Raw genomic sequence first — 16,838 nt, forward strand, 5'->3', positions numbered from 1 at the left:
CTGCATGTGGTCAGGAGGTTCATAGCCAAAAGCTGAGACAGAAGAAACACACCACAGGCTATTCCAGATCAGCTGAGCATAACGCAGATAATTGGCTTACAAAAAATAATAAATCAACAACTTGTGAAGACCATGAACAATTCAATTCTGTTCAATTTAGCAGGTAATTTTGTAATTAATTTAGAGATCATTTGGGACATAAACCTAAATACCCTTCAGCACTCAAGGGAAAAGAGTTCCCTTAATTAAACAAATTACTTGCTTAATTGAGCAATAACCATGGGATTTGACACTCCTGCTGTAACATTTTCTTCAGGTTGATGCTTTAGCCATGATGATATGGATTCCTACATGTCCATTCTCACCATTGATTGCCTAAAAGGTTCATTTCTGGCCTAAAAGGTCCAGGTTAGAGGAACTGAATGTCTTTAGACTTGGACAGAGAAGACTACAGGGACACCGTGATTCGATTATTCAAAATCCTCAAGGGCAAAGGCGCAGTCAACTCAGGGGGCTTCTTCTGCTTCAGGACACTAGGTTAAAGCTGGGAAGAGGAGGCACGTCTTTGCAGGAAGAGCTGTGGGAGTCTGGGAGAAGCTTAGGAGGGTGTGCGTTCAAGGCAGAGAACAGATTTCCCTCGTCCTCGTTTGCTCGCCAGCCCACGGAGTGAGATGGAGGGCGTCACTGCGCGTCGCTGCACGCACTAAAAATCCCTCATGCTCAGCATGACGTCTCTCGGCCCAATCAGTGCGTGTCCTCGGCCTGCTGGCCTCAGGCCCCATCGGCGGGCCCTGGTGGGGGTCCCATCTGGTGCTGCTGCTCCATTACTCTGTTCACTAGAGGCCCTGCGCCACTGACCATGTGGGAGAGCGACTCAGACCTGCAGGACTTCAAGTGCCACTTCGCACAAAGAGAAACCAGACCCCACAGAAACAGTCAAAGCTCTGTTATGTGTTGAAAAGCCCTCGTTGGTCTGCATCTCGCTGTGGGTATCAGATAGGCTTGTTTCGTCATGTGCCATTACTGCGTTGGATACAGAAACACGCTCTGGGGTCAGCCGGTCAGCCTGCTGACCTCTGAGGAGCTGTACAAGGGTCAAGTGTTTGCACCAGTACAGCTACTATGTCGATAGAAAGCGACATGGAACGCAAACAGGTGCCACCCGCCTCAGAGAGCAGAGACCAGCACTGTCTCTTTATCCTTCCCCTCCGGCTCCTGCCCCAGCACGCGTCCCAGAGCACTCTCACGCCCACGCAATCCCAGCATGCACTGGAGTGAGGAGTGGGGGGGGCCAACACAAGCAACAGTGGGCGGCTTTGAGGAAGCCAACACACGCTGGCCCGTCAAGCACACCCCACCCCCCTTCCAAAATACCAGCACACGGCATTCCCAATCCGTAACAGTCTGTCCCCCAGACACCCCCTTCCAGTCCAGTTCCCCTCCCCCTAGGGGCCGTGACACGCGCACAGACACACGCCAACACAACGGCATGCACGCGTGGGCGAAGACTGGCAGCCGATATCCTGGCTCCTGGGGGTGCCAGACGTCTCGTGCCTGCTCCCTCAGTGCGGCGTAGGCGGCCCACGACTTCGTACTGTTTCGGGGAAGGAGGATAGGACACTTCCTCTCAGCCCCCCCACTGCAGAGCCCAGACCTCAGCAAGACCTTGGATAACCACAGTGTTGCCTCCCCCACCCACCCCGATCAATACCCAGCTCTCAATCTGCCCTAAAAGCTGGGTGTTTGAGAGCCCCCAGGCTGTGCATGTGAAGACTGGTACTGCCCCCCTCCGACCACTACAGGCTGCCCACCCCCCCAACAGAAGCACACAGTCTTACAGGAGCTCACTAAGGTACCCTGAGGCGAAAGCAGAGTACAGTGAAGTTAGTGGGCATGGGCATGGCAGAGACGTACGCAGCAGACCCGTCCATCGGATGGGCTGGGCAGGAGCTGTAGGGAGCTTCGCTGACCAGTTCTGGGACTCACCTGTGGGACAACAGTCCAGCAGGACAGGGCACGACCTGGCAAGGTGAGAACATGTGACGGTTGTGTCAGGGAGGCCCTGAGCCCCACTGGACACCTGCGGGAGGAGCTGGGACAGGGCGAGGGGCGAACAGGCACAGCTTGTGCTGCTTCCAGCAGGGCCTTCACACCACTGGACTGTGACTTTCACAGCACAGCTACACCCCTGTTGATCAACTCTATTAATGACTAATGTTAATCAATAACATAAATGACATTTCCCGTGCGGCGCCTGATCAATAAGAAGTGTGTCTGCAGCGCCTGCGACACAAAGGCCGTCAGCTTCCTAACAATAAACCTGTGAATTTGCTGCTGTCGTCAGTGATCGGTTCCTTTTGATTCTCAGGATAGATCTACAACTGAATAGAGGAAAGGGATTATCCATGGACTTTACATTTCATTTCGGAAAGACAGCGAACACTCTCACGACCCAGTACAGGATAAATATGCGCCATATAAAATGCCATCTAAACAATGGTTTTATTACAGCATGCAATATCACGTCCGGATTCCCAAGTCTTTAATCAGTAAACTGAACAGCCTAGCTGATGAGCCGCGATCGACAACAAAACAATTAATTAATAATGACAAAGGGGGCTGCCAAACACAGTCTGCTTACATTTTGCACCAAAACATAATGCAGGCACTTGAAGATTTCACCAAACCCAGCGGAGGGGGACAGACGCGCCTTTAGAGGCTAGAACTTGGGAGGGGGAAAAGGACACCCAAAAACTTAAAGGAAGAGAAAGATGACAGAATAATGCAAATCTGTGTGTGCGAAATTATTAATGAGCCTATTGACAGCTTACTAAAACAAACTCAACCCGGGCGTCCTGATCGTTCTAATTAGCCGCAGCCCCGGGCTGGCGGTGAATTATTCAGCGGGAGCTAATTAAACGGCACCGTCAGCGAGGCCGGCGGCCGGAGGGCGAGGCCCACGCGGCGGGTGTTTGCGGAATCGCTCCATCCAGAGAACGGCGCGGCTGTCGGCGCTCCTCCTAGGTCGGGAATAGCGTTGGAATGCGTGCTAAGGGTTCGGTGATATGCTCAAACAGGTACCGTGTCTGAGTCAATAATTACTGATACGGTGTCATTGTCAGTAGTACTGTGTTATCAGTGGTCCTGTGCCCTAATTAATAACTACGGTACTGTATCATAGTCAATGAGTATTGTACCATAATCATTAAGTACGGTCCTGTGTAACAGTCACTAGGTACTGTGTCATAGTCAATAGGTATTGTACCATAATCAATAAGTACAGCACTGTGCCATAGTCAACAGGTACTGTGCCATAATCGATGTTTGGCACTGTGTGCCAGTCAATAGGTACTGTGCCATAATCAGTAGGCTTGACACTGTGCCAGTCAGTAGGTACTGTGCCATAATCAGTAGGCTTGGCACTGTGCCACAGTCAATAGGTACTGTGCCATAATTGCTAAGTATGGCACTGTGCCACAAGTCAGTAGGCATTGTACTCTGCCATAGACGACTGGTGCTGTGCCATGGTCAGTGGGTACTGCATGGTGCCACAGCCGATAGGCGCCGTGCTGTGTTAATATGGCTAACACAGGCACAGGCCCGAATCCTGCTGCAGTAGAGGGTCCAGAGCTCCGCAGGACTGCACTTCAGCTCCCATGATGGCCTGAGCTGACAGCCCTGACAGTGTGCAGGAGACGGCTGCTCCCCGGGGAGGCCGCTTCCTTGGCACTGGGCGCTAATTGCTTCTCCTCAGCTCGGCTCCTTACAGCTGGTGCCACGCGAGGTCGGCTGGCCATGTGGCACCCCGCTCTGGCGCGGCGCCAGGTGCGCACCCCCCTCCCCTCCTGCACACTCCAATCAATCCAGAACGGTTCTTTCCCTGACCCGCGGCCGCTGTCCAAGGTGAACTGCAGGCAGCAGAGCGCCGCAGTTAGCGTGCTCCTGAAGGTGTGGGGCGTGAATGGGCGAATGCAGTTTGGGCCATTCCAAAGAAATAACGTATTATTACTGTGCCTAACTGTATAGTATAATTCCCATTATTAACCAAAGGAACAACGTTAATTAACCGTTCACTACCAGATGGGCGAGATAGGCCAGACTGCCTTCTCTCCTTCGTTCCTTCTGCTATTTTAACCCTCATGTTTAACACACTGTAAATAAAGGAATAAAATTAAACATCAGAAACCCACTGGCTAGACATTCTGATTCTCAGCCCTTTGCCTTTAATACCTCTGTAGGGATACCCGTGTGCCCAGTGTAGCCCTGGAAATATCCCACAGGAACTGCATACCAGATGTCTTGTAAAGCACCTCATAAAGCCTAAATCTGCTGGATTGCACTGTTTTCTCCCTGACTCTGGGAAATGGACCAGATCATATATGGAGCCACAGGCAGCTCTGTGGCGCAATGGATAGCGCATTGGACTTCGAAATGGTGACAAAGAAAGGCTTTTCAGAGGCTGGGGGCTTGAGTCCCATCTTTAACTTCTGAGATCTTGCACGGCTCATTGTTACTCCATCAGGTCCCCCTGTTATTTCTCTCACTGTTGTTTCTTTCAGTACTTGTGTGTGTTTAGGATGGGTTGTGAATGTGCTGGGCGGATGCATTCTGTTACTGGCTTTATGTTGTAGATTTGTATTGTACGTCTTTAATTGTATGAGATCACCGAACCAAATTCCATGCAACTAGCTGTTAAGGTAATAAAGAATTGAACATACATGGATATAATCTGATCTATATGGATTTAGTCAGGATCGTGTTATCTAATTGGAAAAATCCCGAATAGCTGTGCACAATAGCCGATTCAGTCCGTAAGCAGACTGTGTGTCCACTGTCCTGCGTCCGGACACACAGGCCTACATTCGGAGAAAAATTCCTTTCTTGCTGAGGGAATGTTTGTTTTTCCTGATAAGGACACCGTGCCGGGACAGTCACGCTCCACGTGGGCACCTGAGGGGTCTCCCAAGACCTGAACCAGGAAAAGGTTTCGGCATAATGACGTCCGAAATAAATTGTGCGTGACGAAAGGAATGGGAACGTTCTTCCATACAGCAGCTCCTGCAGAAATGCAGTGGGAAAGATATCTGCTGCAGTCCGGAAAATTAATGGAAAATTTGACTGGATTTGTCCAATACAAATTTTTGTAATGAACCTTGCAAGAATCTTCTGTGCACTGAAGAAACCACAAAGAAATGCGCAAATTTGAATCTCCACTACCCACACGCTTCAAGCAAGGCAATCCTGTGAATCTTATTAGAAGATAATTTATTTGAAGATAAAGTGTGTCATTATTTTACGAACACAAAGCAGCACCTTAAAAACGCAGATTAAAAAAATACTCTCGTATCGACGCTGAACGCTGGATTTCCGCTCTTAAAAAAATGCTCTCATAGCGGACGCAGTCATGGAGTGGATTGGATTTTCAGGCACAGAAAAATACATTTTCTGAGCAAGATCACTCAAGAGTCTTACTTTTTTAAAACCAGGCAACGTTTTTGGCCAGTCAGAGCTGTTAGATGAGTTGAAAGAAGATCTCAGTTCCTGTTCATAAGTGGAATTTCTTTATTTAAAATGAAGAAACATGGACTGACTGGGGTGCAGATTCTGTCCTGGGGGGCTACAGAGCAGGTGCTGGCAAGTCCATCCGGGAACCGGACTGTCCTCGGTACAGACGCCACCCATTCCAATTCGTTACACTGCCCACAAGAACCCACTTCACCCTCCACCACAGGAGCTGCACTGAGATGAAGGGGAGGGGAGAGACTGCTTCACCAGCTGAGTTTAGGAAGGCCAGAGCCCGGACAGAGGGGTTCATACACACACACACTCTTAGCAGCTGGCCTGGGATCTTTAATGACCAAGCTGTCAGGGCCTCAGTTTAACATCTCATTCAAAGGATGGGACCCCCTACAGCGCGGTGTCCCCAGGCCAACAGTGTAGACACGGTATTGGACCTGCTGGTCCAGAAGAGAGAGCACAGCGCACTAGTACACCAACACTACCTACAGCAGCAGTTTCCATTCGGGAACCGGGCCGCCCTCGGAGCGCAGGCCGGCGAGTCCGTTCCAGAACCAGGCCGCCCTCAGAGCGGACACCGGTGAATCCGTTTGGGAACCGGGCCGCCCTCAGAGCACAGGCCAGCGAGTCCATTCTGGGAACCGGGCCGCCCTTGGAGCACAGGCCGGTGTGCCCGTTCTGGAACCGGGCCGCCCTCAGAGCGGACACCGGCGAATCCGTTTGGGAACCGGGCCGCCCTCAGAGCACAGGCCGGTGTGTCCGTCCCGGAACCGGGCCGCCCTCGGACTGAACGCGCCTACTGAAAACAGCACTGCGGCAGGAACCCTCATCTTCCAAGCAGCACATTTCGCTCCGGACGCCCAGGCGTTCAGAAAGGCACAAATCTGCTGGAACCTGCTGGAGGCCGTTGGTCTCTTTTTGTTTTCGGTTTTCCCGAGTCAACTCCCGGTTTGTAAAGCTGTGAATGGAGCCCATCTGACGATAAGAAAAAAGTCTCTCTCAGCAGAGCCCCTGGCCCCCCAACCCCCCTGGCCCCCCTCCCCGGTCATTGTAAAAGCAGTTGTTAATTAATGCCCCCCCCCCCCCTCACTACCGTGGTGTAGTGTGACGGCTGTGACCTCTGACCCCCAGGCCCATGCGGAATGTGTGTGCTCAGTATGAGAGCGAGCGGGGGGGTGCTCTCCTTTCTTCAGCCACACAAAAGCTGCCAAACGGACAACAATGAAAGAATGGGCCTGGCGGGGCGCTCTGTGAGCCGTACCTCCGCACAACAGCAGGACCGGGGAGGGGGGCGCGGGGGGGAAGGCGGGGGACAACTTTCAAATTCCCCTCCATCGCCAGAAGATTCAAGAGTCAGAGGGGAGGGAGAGAAAGAATGAGAGAAAGCAGCAGGGAGGAGCAGACAGGGAGAAAACCCAGAGGCACACAGAGCAAAACAAGCACCAGAGAGGAAGGAGGGACTGAGACAGAGGAGAGAGGAAGAAGGGACAGAGGAGAGGGAGAGTCTGTCTTCATTGTAAATGTCTGTAGAGTTTCTTGTAAACTGAATTTGTTTTACTTTGGCAACACTGAGTTTACTCACCGGTCATGCCAAGAAAGCATCTTGAATTGAAATTGAACTGAGAGGAAGAAGGGACAGAGGAGAGGGGGAGTGAAGAAGGGAGAGAGGAGAGGGAGAAAGGAAGACAGAGGAGGTGAGACGAGAGGGGGAGAGGTAAGATGAGGACATGATTTGAAGAGACATGCAGCCCGTAGGTGTCAGAAGAGCCTTTGGCGTCTCTTCGTGAGTATTTGGGTATCCTGTGCTCTCTTGGGGGTGCACTCACGGTCCTGCACCGGTTAAGATCCCTACTTTTATTTCTCACAACGAAGCTCCCACTGACACACAGATGCACCAGTCCAGCCACAGGGGGGAGCTCCTGAGCCCTGGCCAGTTCATGCCCACCCAGACTTAGTCACAGAATCCTGGTCACAGAGGGCTGATGACGGAGCACAGCCTGGAATATCCACAACACACATGCCAACTACTGTTTTATTACTGCAGGTATATAAAACTAATTACAGCAGCCTTCTATATAGGAGAAGGGTGACAAAGGAGAGGAAGCCAATCAGCCCATCCAGCCCAATGGGATTCACTGGGATCAACCTAACTGTTCCAAGCATCTCATCCAGCTGTTTCCTGAAACAATCCAGGCTATCACCTCGACCTCGGCTATCAACTCCAACCACATAGAAGGATAGCTTGTTCCAGGCCTCCACAACCCTTTATAGAAAGAAGTGCCTCCCGTTCTCAGTTATAAACCCACATAGTTTGCACTAAGGTCTTCCAGTTTGTGTTTCACTGTTGACTCTGAAGAAGCCTCAGACCAGCCCTCTGAGAATACTGAACACTGATATCAGGTCCCCTCACAGCCTTTGCCTCTTCTGTTCGGGACTAAAGAGATTCAGTTCCTTTAGGACATTTCTTTAACCCTGGGCATGTGCCTGGTTGCTCTTCTCGGGGCCGATTCCAGACCAGCAACAGTTCATCGCGAAGTGGTGACCAAAACTGCACACAATATTCGAAATGAGGATTACAGGTGCAGAGTACAGTTTAAACACAACACCCCTGGTTTATATGCTGCGTTTCTGACCATATCCGCGGACACTCTGCCTCTGGACTCGGTGCCCGGGGCCTACAGGGGCGTCTCGTGCTGTAACAGACATAACCGACCTCGGCAGGCTTGAAGCAAGCCCCCCGACGCTCAAGAAGTGAACTCGGCACTTTCTTTTTCTGAGTTCTCCCCTTCGGTGTCCGTGCAAAATTGTTTTTGTTTAAAAAAAAACAGGTGGTCTTTGAAAAGAACCCTCCACTGCCCCCGCAGAACACTTCCCCCCCCGCCTCCCATCACTCACCCTCCCTCCGCCAGCCCCCTCCCCTCCCACCCACTAACAATAAGTGATGGACACTTTCTTTCTGATGCTGTCACAATCACAGCCCCCCCCTCTCTGTTCAGCCTTCTCACAGCTGCCAGCTTCCTTTGGAGAGAAAACCATGCGTGTCCAACAGGCGACCCCCCCCCCCCCCCCCAAAAAAAACTCATACCCTCCCCCTTGAAGCCGCCCCTTCACAAACAGCCACTCTCTCTCCGCCCCCTGCCCCGGGACTCCGCAGCCTCGCCAGCACCTGAAGGACAGGTGTTCAATAACCAGATCCTTGAGGGCTTCAGGAGCCTGGGTGCTGACACTGTGAGCGCCTGCTCTTATCTCCTTTTCTCATCTGTAACACCCCCCACACTGCTGTCTGCGTGTCTCCCTCCCACTGACTCTCGCTCTGACTGTGCTTCCTGTCCCAGACTCACACAGCCTGGCAACAGACCCCCTGAGAGGGAGGAGAGGCTGTTTGGTTTGTAAAGATGTTGCTCCCACTGCGGGGATGCCTGCCTGGAAGGAGATGCAGTCCTCGTGGGACGTTATCTTTCTCCCCTTCAGTCCCCACAGACACACGTTCACTCATATCTGCTCATTGATACACACCTTCACGCACTCACGCACTCACGCTCACACGCCTCTGGGTCCTCCTCTCACCGACTCTGCCTGCACTTCCTGTCTCAAGCTCACGCGGGCCGGAGACGGACCTCAGCAGCTCGGGCCCCTTCAGAGGGGCTTCGGGGGGGTCTGGCCTGTAAAGAGGTTCTTCCCACTGTGGGGACGCCCCCACGTCGACTTGCTGTCTTTGTGGAGTCTCCGGGTTTGAAGGCGACCGACAGGCTCACACGTCGAGCCGCGCCCTCCGACCCCAAATGAGGCGCCCCCTTCTCAAGCACATCCGCAGTGCGGATGTGACCCCGCGGCCTCCACAGCGCCGTCTCCATCTGCCAGGGCAGGAGCGGGAGGCAGGATTTCTCTGGCGGGGGGCTGGGGGCAGGTGCTGTCAGACACACGCCCCCGGGTGCCCGGTACCCCGGCAGCCCCAGCGCACCTCTGCTCATAAGCCCAATGCTCAGTCATGGGGCTCAGCCCACTGTATAGTCAACCCTCGCCCCAGTACTACATCCAGCCCCAATTCCATCTCTATCCCGAGACACATCATCAGCCCCACTCCCATGTATACTGTCATCCCAGCCAGTTCCGTACCTGCAATCCCTACACAGGCACCAGTGTCAGGTTTAGGCCTGAGTCCAGTGGAAATTCAAGCCCCACCTTACTCAATCCCGATTCCGAGACACAAAATCACACCCGATCCCATGTACAATCACAACCAAAAGCTTGAACCCCCAACCTTGATCCGGCTGTAATCCCAGTTTTAATGTGGAGCAATCCTAATCCTAGCAATAACGGTCTCCTGCTCTTTAGGACAGGTGTGCACTCTTTGACAAGGTCTACATCAGTGAGACGGTCCGTCTTTGCAGAGTTTCCCCCTGTGCTGGCTGGAACACTACTGCGCAGCTGCGTGAGATGACCTCTCTTTAAATACGTCTGCTCACCTCACCAGGCTTCTCAACAGCACCGCGGCCTCCACGTTCTTCCTTTTAGCACACAGGATGCAGGCTCAAGCCCTGCTGGACTACTGTTGGACCTCAGGGCTCTGGGTCATAGCCGGAAGGTTGCAGGCTCAATTCCCAGGTGGGGCACAGCTGTTGTACCTTAGCGCTCTGGGTCTCAGATGCTTCAGTTAAACTCCTACCTCTTCAATTAGTGCGAATGTATCGTCACTTTGCATCAAATGAACCGACAGGAATGACGTCCTCTTCCCTTCAGTAACGATTTCTTTGACTGTTTGCGTCTGCTGTATTCCAGTACCTTCTTCATTTAGGGTAACAGCTGTTCGGTAATTAGTTACAGATACTGAAGAACTAGGCAATGACACCTGAGAGAGGAGGAGATCTGGCCCTTCTAGAAGAAAAAGGTCTTTTCTGAATTAGTTTATTTCTCAAATGTTGTTTCGTTAGTATCTCTTGTATTTTCGGGAAATTCGCTTTCTCGTGGCTAAATACTTTATTTACGATTCTGTATTCGTAAAGGGTACGCGAATACTATTCAATCACTGCGGATTTAGAGCAGTGTATGAGTTATTAAAACAGTCGAAATGTTCTTTTTTACTGGCTTGGCCTTTGCCGATGCGGTCATTAGCAATCAAAAGGTTTATCGGAACCTGAATGCGTTGTCCTCAGAGTTTAAAATGGGTGTTTCATCATTACAAGCTAAAACGAGTTTAGATATTCTACCCGTCCTTACTGTACACTGCGCAGGTCTCTCTTATACTGAAAATAATATTTTCTGGATTTACTGTTTAAAACAAAATTAAACTCGGAGCCGCAAGAAACGCGCTCCCAGCCCCGAAGCGAAGCGCGAGCGGTCGACGCCAACCGCTGAGTCCGCGAGAGGAGCTGCTGAGGCGAGACTCTCGGCGGATGTGACGTAATAAGCGCCCGTTTCCGAATTCTGGTTACGTTTTCGAGAAACCGGTTCGGTACGTAGGTACATGACTTTTTAGGGGAGCGTTGAGTCCCCTGCCGTCTTCCTGGGGGACCCCCTGTCTCCCCTTGAGGTCAGCTGTTGACCACGGGCAAATTGATTTCACGTGGTTTTAAAATTGGCTTTCCCAGGTAACCCCTATGGTAGAGCTCAGCAAAGGGGGTGTTAACGTCCACAGTGAAAGTGTGGCAGAGGTATCAATGTTAGCTGTGAGAAACACACCACTGCCAATGTCCTCCCAACAAAGTGATAAAAACAAGAATAAATGCAATGGGAAGCTTCGGGCTTCTGTAGCTCAGCAACCCCATTACCTGCCTGGCCTGGCCTGCTGTGGGTCCTCTCAGCACAGGGGCTTGGGCCTGGGAGGACATGTGGTGCTCACGTCACCCGTGTGCAGCGAGAGAGGGCCGATACCAGCGAACAGGAAAAGCTTCATAAACCAGTTAATCAGGCCTTAAATTGGAGCAAGCGAGGAATTTCACGCCTGGCGGATAAACGGGAGAGAGGGGGTGTTGGAGTGTGACAGAGGGGGCAGAGAGAGACAGTGAGAGAGTGACAGAGAGAGAGGTAGAGGGACAGAGAGAGAGACAGAGGGTAGAGAGAGAGACAGGGGGCAGAGAGAGAGAGACAGGGGGCAGAAAGAGAAACACAGAGGGGGCAGAGAGAGAGAGACAGTACGAGAGATAGAGGGACAGAGAGAGAGACAGTAAGAGAGGTAGAGGGACAGAGAGAGAGACAGAGGGGGCAGAGAGGGAAACTGGGAGACATGGCAGAGAGAGACAGGGGCAGAGAGAGACAGAGAGGTAGAGGGACAGAGAGGGAGACGGGACAGAGAGAGAGTAGGAGCTGCTAGAGAAACAATGTTTCTGATAGAGAAACATTCTTCCCGAAATTCAGAAATCTAATCCCAGAGTTCCCACACCTGCCAGAATCACAACGGGTCCCAATCCTACTGGGAGAGGGAGGAGGGAACTCAGTTGATCTGGCAGCCCAGTATGTGATCTCCTGTCACAGCCTGAGGAACAGTGAGTCTGTCTCCCAATAATGCTCCAACCGCCTACAGAATATGTCAATATTTTATAACATGTCTTTGTTGTAAATGTCTGTAATATGTCTGTAGATTTTATTTTACTTCTATTCTTTGTTTTGTTTAATGTAAATATCATTACTTTCCTTTGCTTTGACAACACTGATTGTACCCATCGGTCATGCTAATAAAGCACCTTGAATTGAATTGAATTGAGTAAGAGAGGTAGAGGGACAGAGAGACGTGGGGCAGAGAGAGAGACAGAGGGAGCAGAGAGGGAAACTGGGAGACAGGGCAGAGAGAGAGACAGGGGCAGAGAGAGACTGGGAGACATGGGGAAGAGAGAGAGACAGGGGCAGAGAGAGACTGGGAGACTGATGGGGCAGAGAGAGAGACAGGGGCAGAGAGAGAGACGGGGCAGAGAGAGAGACAGGGGCAGAGAGAGAGTCAGGGGGGCAGAGAGAGTGACTATGAGACAGTGAGAGAAACAGACTGGTTAGAAAGAGAAAGTAGGAGAGAGTCACAGAAGGCACGCTGAAAATACACATTGAGATAATGAACATGTCATTACTGCTTTCCTGCCTGACTTCAAGAAGCCAAGAGCTTCCCTTTTCATATAGTGCCTTTCCACAATGAGATTGAGGATTGCTTAGCTGCCACACTGACAAGAAGGCTCACTCTGGTGCGGTTATGAGTTAAACACCACTGACACTCCGCTAACATGATTGACCTAGATTTGAAAGCTATAGGCTACAGATCAGAATGAGAAAGATTAATTATGATGAGAGACAAATCCCCTGTATTGTAACCCCAGGGACAGAGCAGCAGTCTGCGTGTCTCTGTGTGTCTGACTGGAGGTTTGTTTTGTTCTAGCTAAGAAGTTCAAGGAAGACAACCGGAGATCTGAGTCTCACACTTTCAACTGCTCCACAGAGCAGGTACAACCCTGGTCTACCTCTCTCTAATCTATCAATATTTCTAATCTATATATCTACTTAATCAGTTCACACAGCAGGCACAGCCCCAGTCTATCTCTGCATAATGTATCTATATATATATCCTACAGTATATACTGTATCTATCTACATATGTGCAGTATCTAATCTATCCTTTCAGCAGGTACAGCCCTGGTCTATCTATACAGAAAAACGATGTACCTGTCATCTGTACATATATATGTTTGAGTAGGGAGCTCTGTCAGTATATTTCGACTGCAAATGAACAGTGAAGGTAAATTCCACACTGAAAACTAGAAGAAACAGAACATTTTGGCCGTTGAGCCTCTTTAGGTGACCTACGTATACAGTATATCCTTACTACATACTGTGTCTATCTCTCTGTCTATCTGTCTACTCTGTCTGCAGAGCAGGTACTACTGCAGTCAGTCTGCCTGTCTCGTGGTCTGTTTATCTGTGTGTCTATCCGTCCGCTTCTCTATCAATCCGCCTGTGTGTTTGTCTAGCAGTCTGTCTGTGTGCAGGGTGAGTGTGTGTTTTATTGCACCTGTCTTTCACCTTGGGAGATGCTGAAAGGAAAGTTTAGCCCCCCAACGTGTGTGTGTGTGTGCGTGCATGCGTGTGTGAGTGTGTGCGCGTGTGTGTTCTTGTGTTTGTGTCTGTGTGTGTGTGTGTGTCTGTGTGCGAGCGCACGTGTGTGTCTAAGTCTGAGCCCCCTTCATCAGCCCCAGACGAGCAGCGCGGTATCACAGGAATGTTAACGAGTTAATCAGCCTCAATTAGTGCACTGACCCCCCCCTTCTCCTGCAACACACACAGCTCTCTGTCTCTCCACCCATCTCTCTCTTCCCAAGGCAACTGTCATCTGCCACTGCTTTATCTTCTCTTTCTGTCCCTCCTCCTCCTCCTCACTCCAGTGCTGTCCTTTCTCTCTCTTCTAATCCCACAGATGCCATCTCATTCCCCCACTCGACTCCTTCGCCATCTTTAAACTCCTTCCTTTACTCCAGAGCCGGGATTCTGCGGTGTGCTCAGGCAGGCGCCCAAGCTGTCCTGAAGAGACTGCCCAGCTCCGGCACAGTGGCAGATGGATTCCGATGGAGCCTGGGAGGAGGGTGGGGGGGTTGCAGACGACAAGCGGGCCTGGCGTTAAGGGCCCGGGTCTTGTAAACGGGATGTCTCGGGTTCGAGCCTGATCCAGCCCCTAACTTTGTCCCCGGCTCCCTGTTTCGTGGGGGGGCGGGGGGGAGGTCGGATCAAGGGATCTGGCGCGAAGCAGGCGCCGGGTCTCTGCGTACAAGCCTGTGCCCGGAGACGGACCATCGGTGAATTGAGCTGCTGAAACGCCGGGGCAGCTCTGGTGCTGTTGATCCGTGGTGGGAGCGGGCAGGGGCATGTGGCACACTCCCGGCTGCTGGCCCCCCCGCCGCCGGTGCTTGGCACAGGGTCGAGGAGAGTGCCCGACGCCGGCCGTCGCCATGGCGACACACTCGGAGCCAGACAGCAGACGGGGGTAGGGAGAGGGGGAGAGGGGGAGAGGGGAAGAGGAGAAGAAAGAGTTCCAGGAGCCAGGAGAGAGAAGTGAAGGGGGTGGGGGGGGGGTGTGTGTGTGTGTGCATCACATCACACTCATCGTCGCACCGCTGAGCCTGCGGTGAGGTCATCGTTACCGTTGCCTGGCAACCCCCCCCACCCCACACACACACACACACCTCCCTCAGCGCCACCGGAATGGGGATGGAGGTGTGAAGAACCCTGAGAGAGAGTCAGGACAGCACGGAGAGGGAAGGATTTTCGGTGATGACCTTTGCAGAAGTGCTGCCCTGCTGGGGACGCCTCTCCCTACAGGACCCAGGAGCGCCGGCCGGACTGCCGCCAACCCATGATCTCTCTTTGGAAGATGGACTTCCTGTGGACTTAGCCCTTCACTGGGCGGTGGTACACTGTAGGCTCCCAGAGAGCACACAGCCCTGCGAAGGACAGTAAGGCACGGGACCTCACCCGGCCTGTCTGATAGGTGTCGGGGAGTGAAGATCACGTTCACTCCTCTGTGTTCAAGTTCTTCCTCTATACCTGTGCCTGGCCTCCGCAGGGCTGGGGTCGTGAGGCCAGTGTTCAAGCAGTTAAGGTCCCTCCTGAGTCCCGCTCCTGCAAGGCCGGTCAGGGTGTGTCTGCAGGGTTTCTGGGTCTCCTGAACACAGCAGCACCTGAGGAGCTCGGAGGAGGTGACAAATGGGCCCAATTAAGCCACTAACTAGCTGCTTTAGCTCTTTAAGGGAGAAGATGATATAAAAACCCAGACAAACCAGCCCTGCAGGACCAGGACTGGACACACTACAGACAACTGACCCCCCCAGGACCAGGATTGGACACCTGCAGACACACTGACCCAACAGGAACAGGACTGGATCCCTGCAGACACACTGACCCAACAGGACCAGGACTGGACACCCTCCAGACACACTGACCCAACAGGACCAGGACTGGACACCCTGCAGACACACTGACCCCCCCCAGGACCAGGACTGGACACCCTGCAGACACACTGACCCCCCAAGACCTGCACTGGACACCCTGTAAAAGGCTATTTAGTGTTCAGCACGTGTGTGTGTGGGAGGTTGGGAACATACTGGAGAATACCCAGAACATGCAAACTCCACACAGACAGGAGCCCCAGCCCCAGAGATCAAACCCAGGACCCTGGAGTATTGCAGTAGCTCTGACCACACCACAGTGTCACCCATGGAAAAAATATCTGAACATGCAACACAACAATGTGTTTTTATTAATACAAACCTAGAGGAGGGTACAGTAATAATTAAGACCTGTCTGTCCAATGAGTTCCCCCTCTTACACACACAGGTGTGAGTGGCTTTCCAGGCAATGGACCTGGCTGTCCTGTTGCAGGAAACAGACAGTCCAACTATTTTTACTAAATCGTGATATTTAGTCCTCCCTCCCAAATGCCAACAAACTTCACCCCTCCTCAGAGTTCTCAGGATCGGCTCTGTGTGTGTTTAAATTTATAGATGAAGAGATTGTTTCTTAGGTAACTGGTCTCAGTTGCTTGTTAACTATGCTTTCCCACACCTGGAGACTCTTGGAAGTCACAGGGAGAGCCCTGCAGAGACTGGGCTGCCAAGCAGAGTTCTGGCTTTAAGTGTGTGTATGTGTGTGCGTGGGTATCTGTCTCAGTGTGTCTCTGTGTGCAGTATGTCCCAGTGTGTCCTTCTCCTTGTGTGCACTGTGTCACAATGTGTCTCTCTTTGTGCTGTGTCTCACTGTATCTCTCTGTGTAGTGTCACAGTGTGTCTCTGTGTGCAGTATATCACAGTATCTTTCTCTTTGTGCAGTGTCTCAGTGTATCTCTCCGCGTAATGGCACAGTCTCTGTGTGCAGTATGTCTCAGTGTGTCCTTCTCCTTATGTGCACTGTGTCTCAGTGCGTCTCTTTGTGCAGTGTGTTTCAGTGTATCTCTCTGTGTAGTGTCACCGTGTCTCTGTGTGCAGTGTGTCTTGGTATATCACTCTGTGTAGTGTCACAGTGTCTCTGTGTGCAGTGTGTCTTGGTGTATCACTCTGTGTAGTGTCACCATGTCTCTGTGTGCAGTGTCTTGGTGTATCACTCTGTGTAGTGTCACTGTGTCTCTGTGTGCAGTGTGTCTCAGTGTATCTCTCTGTGTAGTGTCACAGTGTCTCTGTGTGCACTGTGTCTTGGTGTATCACTCTGTGTAGTGTCACCGTGTCTCTGTGTGCAGTGTGTCTTGGTGTATCACTCTGTGTAGTGTCACTGTGTCTGTGTGTAGTATATCACAGTGTGTCCCTCTCTGTGTGTTTAACATGGATGCTAGCCTAGAGCAGTCCCTTATTACAGATCCACTG

This window comes from Lepisosteus oculatus, chromosome 3 (genome assembly GCF_040954835.1).
Source record: "Lepisosteus oculatus isolate fLepOcu1 chromosome 3, fLepOcu1.hap2, whole genome shotgun sequence".
In the NCBI taxonomy this organism is placed as follows: domain Eukaryota; kingdom Metazoa; phylum Chordata; class Actinopteri; order Semionotiformes; family Lepisosteidae; genus Lepisosteus; species Lepisosteus oculatus.